The sequence below is a fragment of the Myotis brandtii genome, unplaced genomic scaffold (genome assembly GCF_000412655.1).
Source record: "Myotis brandtii unplaced genomic scaffold, ASM41265v1 scaffold280, whole genome shotgun sequence".
In the NCBI taxonomy this organism is placed as follows: Eukaryota; Metazoa; Chordata; class Mammalia; order Chiroptera; family Vespertilionidae; genus Myotis; species Myotis brandtii.
Window position 1 is genome coordinate 692,107 of NW_005360677.1, and position 8,986 is coordinate 701,092.

Genomic DNA, 8,986 nt, shown 5'->3' on the forward strand with positions numbered 1-8,986 from the left:
CCTTCCCTCTGAGGTTTGACAGTCTGATCGATGCTTCTCTGTCTCTGGATCTGTTTTTGTTCATCAGTTTATGTTGTTCATTATATTCCACAAATGAGTGAGATCATGTGATATTTATCTTTCTCTGACTGACTTATTTCACTTAGCATAATGCTCTCCAGGTCCATCCATGCTGTTGCAACTGGTAGGAGTTTCTTCCTTTTTACCTCAGTGTAGTATTCTATTGTGTAGATGTACCACAGTTTTCTAATCCTCTCACCTGCTGATGGGCACTTAGGCTGTTTCCAAATCTTATCTATTGTAAATTGTGCTGCTATGAACATAGGGATGCATATATCCTTTCTGATTGGTGTTTCTAGTTTCTTGGGGTATATTCCTAGAAGTGGGGTCACTGGGTACAATGACTTTCTATTATAGGAAAATATTTACAAAAGGGACTAAAATATCACTATTGGTATGGCCAAGAATGTCATCTGATACAAGAAAGAAATTCTAAAATTTAGGGTAATATGCCTCAGATATCCTAAATAGCTTGTTCAGTTAAGGCTTTTAAATGTTTTTACTTTGGTTTTTAAGTTTTCTTCCTCCAAACTTATTATTCATTTGTTGAGTTGTCATTCAGATCATGACAAATGATCTGTATGACAAATGTTTTTGTTGTCTTAGTCATCAACAGGTGAGTTGATCTTGAGCATTTATTATATGTAAAACTTGGAACTGTGTGCACGGGGAATAAGTATAAAATGTATAAAATCATAATTTCTGCTCTTCAATATAACAATTGTTCAAATACTTAGACACACAGCTCTAAATGTTACTTTTCCTACCTCAGATCTTCGCTCTGTGGAAATCATTTCTGATTCTCTTAATTGTTCATATGATTTAGTTTGCCAACCCCATTACCATCAACCTACTTGTCCTCTTCTGGATTTATTATATGTGATCAGTGTTACTTGTAAGAGGTCATATGCCAAATTATAATTCTTAGGAGTTGCGTGATCTGTAGCAATTTTCTTCTTTGTTCAGGTCACTGTACTGTTATTTTATTACCTGAATTTATGCAAGCATTTTAGTTTTATTTCAAATTTTTATTGATTGATTGATTTTAGAGAGAGAGGAAGGGGGAGAGAGAAAGAAACATTGATTTGTTGTTCCATTTATTTATGCATTTATTGATTGCTTCTTACATGTGCCCTGACTGGAGATCAAACCCACAACCTTGGCATATCGGGACGACGCTCTAACCAACTGAGCTATCCGGCCAGGGCTAGTGAATTTATGCAAGTTTCTTAAGCTGACACTACACTAAAGGCTTATCTTTAGCTTACAGCCAACTAAACTCTCAACTAATCATCAGCTACTATTAAAATTGATTTCTTACTAGTAGTATACTTTTTTTAGAAAATTTTTATGGATTGATTTTGAGAGAGAGAGAGAGAGAGATTGAGATTTGTTGTACCACTTATTTATGTATTTGTTGCTTGATTGTTGTATGTGCCCTGACTGGTGATTGAACTCATAAACTTGATGCATTGGGATAATGCTCTAGCCAGCTACCAGCCAGGGCTACATTTATTCTTGATAAATTTCATTTTGTATTTTCAGCCCATTGTTTCTATTTGTTCAGATATTTTTTTATAATACTATGTCTTCAATGGTATTATCTAATCTTCCCAGGTTTCTACCACCAACAACTATAAGCTACCATTTAAATCTTCAAGGTGTTGATAATATTTACTAAAGTAAGGCCAAATAGAGTCCTGTGACAACGTGAGAGCCTTCTACCCAGATTGATATTAAGCCATTGACTAATAATCTGAGGATGGACCTGGCCAGCTAGTTTAGTTGGTTAGAGCATCCTCTGATATGCCAAGGTTGTGGGTTTGATCTCCAGTTAGGGCACATACAGGAAGCAACCAATGAATGCATAAATAAATGAAACAACAAATTGATGTTTCTCTTTTTCTCTCAAATCAATAAATAAAAATAAAAATAATAATCTAAGGATGTCAACCAATTCTCTATTACATAACTAGCATAAGATACTTTATCTTGATTTCAACCAATTTTATCTGATCCACTCTATGTTATTTCTCTGATCTCTCAGTCTAGTAATTTTGGCAAAAGTAAAATTAGGTTAGCATGATTTTTTTGTTTCTTATTGAATCCATTTTGGCTTCTGTTGCTCTCTACACTCCTTCCCTACACTACCATAGGCTGACAGAATTTTGCTGGGAATTCTTGTTGAACTCAATCTACAGTTTCCAGAATCAGGTCTCTTTTTTCATTTGAAATTGAGAACATTGAAATAGAATTTTCTTGTTTCTCATCTTCTAGCTTCTCTTATATTTTCCATGAGATGTCATGGAGATCTCAGTGTCTTAAGCTATAATTTATATGGTCCTAGAAATTTAAACGTACTAAAAAGCTTCTGGAGGCTCTTTTGTCATCTTTTCTTCTATCTCAAGCTTCAATTTCCTCTTAAGCTCTGTTAATAGGTTAACTTCTTAATCTGTGTTCTCTTTCAAATTTGGAAGATTATTCTTAAAGAAAATGGGAAGCAAAATGAGTTGAATAGGCTAGATTTTCTGTATTATTTTTTAACATGATAGGAGGGCCTATCTCATCTTTTTATAGCCAACTGCACTAGAAAAAGACTTTGTATGTTAGCACTTTTCAAAAACATATTGATTCTCTATTATTTGCCAAGCACTGCATTAGATTCTTAGGCTCCAAAAATGAGTAAGACATGGTGTTTTCTCTCAAAGAAGTCACAATATAGTCGGAGAGATTCACATAAATTTTTGCAGAATAGCAAGATAAAGGCTAATAGAGGATATTAAAAAACCTGTGTACTGAGAAAAGAACAATCAATTGTGTTTAATGGGGCAGGTTTTTATGAGCCTCCACAGAGGACGTTCTATTTAAGTGGATTTTTAAAGGAAGTGTAGATATTTTGAGTGGATTGGGGTAGGGTTGGAGGAATAACATTCCTTCCTGTTCTATGAAGAACAGGATGTGCAAATAAATGGGAGGTAAAAGCCAACATGGCATGTTAAGGAATTTTAAAATAATCTAGTATGGTTGAAATATAGAATATAAAAGGGAGTCCCAGGAAATGAGGCTGGAAAGAAAGTAGGAATATACAGAAAGGGCTATTATACTGTGCTAGAATTTGGACTCTAGTGGGCACATGAGTATCATTAAAGGGTTTAAGAAAAACCTCACAAAAACTTTCATTGATTTTTAGAGAGGAAAGGAGAGGGAGAGAGGGCTGCTTCCTAAACCCCACCTCCCAAGGTCGAGCACATGTCCCTGCGGGAATTGAACCTGCAACCTTTCGGTACCCAGAATGATGCCCAACCAACTGAGCCACACTAGTAGGGCTCATTGAATGGTTTTAAGCAGGGGATGTGATCAAAACCAGACCAGTCAGAGTTTTTCCTTAGGATGTACTATTTAAGTCAGATTAGGCTAAGTTATATTGTGATAACAATCTCCCAATTTCAGGGGTTTATAGTAACAAGAGTTTATTTTTTGCTCATGCTGCATATCTATCATGTGGCTCTGTTCCAGGACCCAGGCTAGAGATGCAGCTCCTATCTGAGACATTCCCCTGGTGGTAGAGGAAAATGAAATATGGTAGAATCATTCCATTGCTCTGAAAGCTTCTGTTCAGAAGTGGGATATGTCATTTGCTTACATTTCATTGGCTAAAGCAAGTCACATTGCCAAGCCTGACATCAATTGGGCAGGAATATATAAACTCACCAGGGAGAGGCAGTGAATATTTTGAATAATAAGGAATCTATTTACATGCATCAAATTTTATTTCTTTGGTTTTGGGATTACTCTGTAGCTATTGGTGGCCATGTTTCTAGTGACTCAAAGTAACCTGAGGGAATGAAGTTAGTAATGTACAGAGAAATGAGAGGCCAGAAAATGTCCTGGAAGCTTAGTCTCTGTACTCCCTTGTGCTACCCTGGTTCCTAAAATTTTCTTAAGTGAAGAGTGCCATGATTGGATTTGCATTTTAGGTTACTTTGGATGCAGTATGGAGAATGGAGAGAATGCATCAGATTAGAAGCAGAAAGAACAGTTAGTTCCTTATGAAGAAAGAATGGTGAGTGGAAGAACAAACTAGAGGTTTGTAAAGATGTAGATAGATTTTTTAGAGTTACTACAGAAGTAAGATCAGGTCCTAATTATTGTGGGGAGGAATGAAAGAGATGGAAGCGAGTTATGGCTGTTTGAGACATTTGGTTGCATACTGGTGCCATTCACCAACACAGGAGGTAAAATAGGTGGTGGGAGAAGACATCTTAATTTTAGACATGTTCAATTTGAGGTGTCTGTGGAACATCTAAATGGAGATGACTAGTAGACAAATTGGAGATAGTGGTATGGAGCTCAGAGGATGTTAAAAAGTTATCAAAATGGTAATTCATGGAATGTAAGAGTAAGAAGTCATGGATAAGAAGGAAAAGGAATAAAAGGAATGGGTAGGAGATGAAAGTAAAGGATCAGTGAGCTAAAGTCACTGTGAGATCATACTAGGAGTGATTAAACAAGAAAGCTAGTAAAAGAAGTCCAAGAGCAGGATATGCAGATTAGTTATTTTGGAGATGGAACAGTTTCTAGTGATAATAAGATCTGGGTTGTGGCCTTGGTGGTGGTTAGCTGAGGTAGAATGGAGAACACCATTGGAAATGAGATGAAGGGACTTGAAGCCAAGGTCTTCCTGGGCCACCCATATGCATTGTTGAAATCACCCAGTGTTACAGAAATTCTAGTTATAAACACATTATCCAGTTTGTACTTCTTCCTTATTAACATAAGGCATGACCTCAAAGGGGCTGCTTTTTATAAGGGAGTGAAGAAAGTGTTCTGGCAAAGAGTATGGTAAGTACAGAGGTTCTGAGAGGGGAGTATACTAGTTGATTTTAAGGTGTACCAAGGAGGCCAGTGTGGCTGGAGTAGACTATGAAAGTGAGGGAGTTGTAGGTAGGAGTTGTAGGCCAGCAGGTAACAGGGAGACAGATCACATATGGTTTTAATAGTTCATATTAAGGATTTTAGGCCTTGGCTTTTGCTCTAAATGAGATAGGAAACCATTGGAAGGTTTGGAGCAGAGTGACATGAACTGACCTACATTTTATTTTATTTTTGATTTTTTAGAGACAGGAATGGGGAGAGAGAGAGAGAAAGAGAAAGAGAGAGAGAGAGAGAGAAAGAGAAAGAGAAAAGAAGAGAGGAGAGAAGAGGAGAGGAGAGGAGAGGAGAGAAAGAAACATCGATTGGTTGCCTCCCAAATGTGCCCTCATTGAGGATTGAACCTACAACCTGGGTATATACCCTAACCAGAATCAAACCCCACCTTTTTGGCATAAGGGTCGATGCCCCAACCAACTGAGCTACACTGGCTAGGGCTGACCTAAATTTTAACAAGATCATTCTGGCCTAAAGGTTGAGAGTAAAGTGAAGAAAGTCAGGGGTGGTAGCCAGGAGACTGGTTAAAAGGTTATTGCAATAACTGAATGAAAGATGACAATAGTTTGGACCAGATGATAGCAGTGAAGATAGAGTGTTTAGAGTCTGCATATATTTTGAAAGTACAGCAAACAGGATATACTAATAAATTTAATTGATGTTTCAAAGAAAGAGAGAAGTTAAGGATGATTTCAAAGCCTTTAGCCAGAGCAATAGGGAAAGTTGTCCAAAATGAGGATAATTATATTGGTACAGCAACCTACTGTAGGTATAATCAATATCTTTCTGTTTCAGTGTATTCTTTGTTTCTGTATCCTTTTCTTCTCATTGCACATTTAACTGGCTTCAGAGCATTTATTCATATTTTGCTCAATAAGCAAATATCTACTGAACAATTACAAATTATTCCAGCTTTTATCAGTTAGGTTTCTTTGGTTGCAAATTGATTTAAGAAAAAAAGGAAATGGGTGGGGTGAGGTGGGGGTGGGGGATAGTATAAGGATAATAGGGGTAATTCACAGAATCAAAGGAAATGCCAAAGAATCAACCTTGGAACAGCCTGAAGTAAAGGGTCATCTCACAGAACTCTAGGTAACATAATGGACATAATTTTATCAGGTTAACCCAATCTTGATAAATCACTCATATAGTTGAGTGTCTAATTTAATAATGATACTGAGCTAGATGCTGGAGTAGGAATGGTGGGGAAGGAGGTGCATCCAAAGCTGAATAAAGTATAGTAGATTCTTCAGAGGGTTATAATAGAGTAGAATTAATAAATAATATAATAGCTTGGCCTCAAAGTAAATATCTCCAGGGTGCAACTGTAAATTCCTTTGTTAAGACTTCAGAAAGATTTATGGCAGTGTTTCATAGAACCCTTCAGATACATAAGAAGATTCCAAAGATCTTAAGGGAACACTTCTTAGACCCTTATTATTACACAACAGGGCTTCTAAGGATCTTAAGGATGTTTTCTTAGAGTAGCCTCACACAGATCTTAAGATAGAGAAGTTGGGCATGGCTCTCTCTACTGGAATAAACCCTCTATTAGACTCAGGAAATCTAGAAGATTTTTAATAAATTGTACTAACAGAGGCAGCTTTAGCTTGGATTACAAGGAACAGAAACAGTAAAAAAATGGAAATAGGCCTTTGGGCTTTTTATCATCTACAGGCAGGAAGCAGACTGAGAAGACTACTCCATTGCAGATGTTAACCATCTCTTATGTGAAAGGAGTGATAACTTAGAGGGTAGAGCCAAGAGTTTTGGGAAATCACTCGCAGAGTAGGACTCAGTTATAATCAAGGAACTGTTGACATGTGTCTGATTAAATTTCAGAATTTCTATGGACCAATAACCGCTTTGTGTCTCCTGTTCCTGCCTCCTTTTCCTCATATTTTGAATGAGTGTCTATTGTAGTTATCCTGAGTCATTCTCACTATTATACATTTGTATGTTGGGTGTGTGGGAGCAGATAATTTGTCTCTTTATTCAGATCAAAAGGAACTGTACTCCAGTAGCAGTACCTGATGAACTGCATCTAAGGAACCTCAATCACACTTGGACCTGAATTAGATATCAAGATTCTGGACATCAAGCTGATGCCATAATGAGATGAGACTTTTGAAGGTCTTAGGAGAGGGTGAGTGTATTTTGCATGTGGGAGGAATTTGTTGGGATCAGAGGGGTGGTATGTGGTAACTTGTCTCCAAAGTGGCCATTCAGAGGTGGAATCTTTTTCTCTCCTCCCTTTGAATTTGGGCTGGCTTTAGTGACCTGCTTGACCAATTGAGTGACTTTCTGGGACTTCTGAGGCTTGGTCATAAGAAGCCTTGCAGCTCTGCCTGTGCCTCTTGGAATTCTCTCTTTTGGAATACTCACTCTCAGAACCTAGCCACCGTGCTATGAGAAGTCCAAGCCAGTTGGAGAGGACCCATGTAGGCACTGATTGATAGCCCCAATGAGCTACCAGCAAACAGCCAGCATCAACTGTCAGTTATGTGAGTGAAGGAACCATGTTGGACAGTCCAGCTCTAGCAAACACCACCTGGAGAAGAACTGAGGTCTCAGACACATAGCTCCTGTTGAGACATCCTAGTCATCTTCATCTATTCAAGTCATCATCACATTTGTGGTCCCAGGCATTGTGGATCAGAGACACAAGGTCTCTGCTCTGCCCTGCTAAGATTTCTGGCCCAAAGAATCATGACAATAATAAAATGATCATTGTTTGCCACTAACTTTTGGGGTAATTTTTTTTAATCTTCACTGGAGGAGTGAGAATATTTTTTCCATTGATTTTTTTTTTTTCCAGAGAGAGTGGAAGGGGGAGGGGAGGGGGAGAGAGAAACATCGGTTGGTTGCCTCCCATATTTGCCCCCACTGGAAATGGGTACCGAACCTGCAACCCAGGTATGTGGCCTTGACCAGGAATTGAACTGGTGACCCTCTGCTGCGCAGGCCAATGCTCTTAACTGCTGAGTCATGCTGGCCAGGGTAATGGGGGGCGGGGTGGTGGTGGTGGTGGTAATTTAATCAATAAAGATGCTATAATAATTCCAAATCAGTATGCATTCAATAGTATGGCCTCAAAATACATCAGTGGCAAATGTAGATTTGCAGTTGTTTATATGGAAAAAGACATGCAGGTTATGATGATTACAATAGCTTTATAATCTCAAAAGAATGTCACAGTGGCACAGTAAACCTACTTTTGCCCACCCCTGTATATAAATATAGAATACAGAGAGAAAGTACATAGATACAGTTATAGGGGAAAATTGATAAATCTGCAAAAGCAGGAAATTTTAACATATATTTCTCAGTAAGTGATGGTCAAACAGATAAAAAATTTAAGAAGATTTGAACAAAATGACCAACAAATTTGATTTGGTTGGCCTGTGCAGAACCCTGCACCTAATGGATGAAAATATACTTCCTTTTTAAGCAGTTTAAAAAAAACTGAACACATACTGAATTTATAAATATAAAGCAAGTCTTAACAAAACCAATGAATGGGTATTATGCAGACTATGTTCTCTTCTGTTTTTTTAAATTATTATTTTTAATCCTCACCTGAAGATATTTTTCCACTGATTAGTAGAGAGAGTGGAAGAGAGAGGGAAAGACAGAAACATCAATGTGAGAGAAACACATCAATTGGTTGCCTCCTGCACGCACCCTGACCAGGGCCCAGCCCGGGGAGGATCCTTCAACCCAGGTATATGCCCTTGACTGGACTTGAACTCAGGACCCGTCGGTCTGCTCTATCCACTGAGCAAAACTAGCTACGGCCATTCTCTTCTTTTTAAAAAAACAAGTTTTTATTGATTTTTAGAGAGAGGAAGGGAGAAAGGAGCAAGATAGAGAAACATTGATGAGAGAGAAACATCAATATCAATTGACTGCCTCCTGCACACCGCCTGCTGGGGATTGAGCCCGCAACCCAGGCATGCATCCTGATTGGAATCGAACTGGCCACCTCTTAGTTCAT

At 38.1% G+C, this 8,986-nt stretch overlaps 1 long non-coding RNA gene across 2 annotated transcripts in view; it reads left to right on the forward strand.

Annotated features, from left to right (window-relative positions):
• LOC102249526 overlaps positions 1-7,801 on the forward strand; it is a 44,337-nt gene extending 36,536 nt beyond the window's left edge. The window contains exons 1-3 of one of the 2 annotated variants that reach the window (XR_001362615.1): positions 3,598-4,123; positions 6,989-7,135; positions 7,266-7,801. This is a non-coding gene — a long non-coding RNA (uncharacterized LOC102249526). Of the gene's footprint in view, positions 1-3,597; positions 4,124-6,988; positions 7,136-7,265 lie in introns of those variants that run through there. The other variant, XR_313741.2, reaches the window with a different exon arrangement.
• Positions 7,802-8,986: the final 1,185 nt, after the last annotated feature.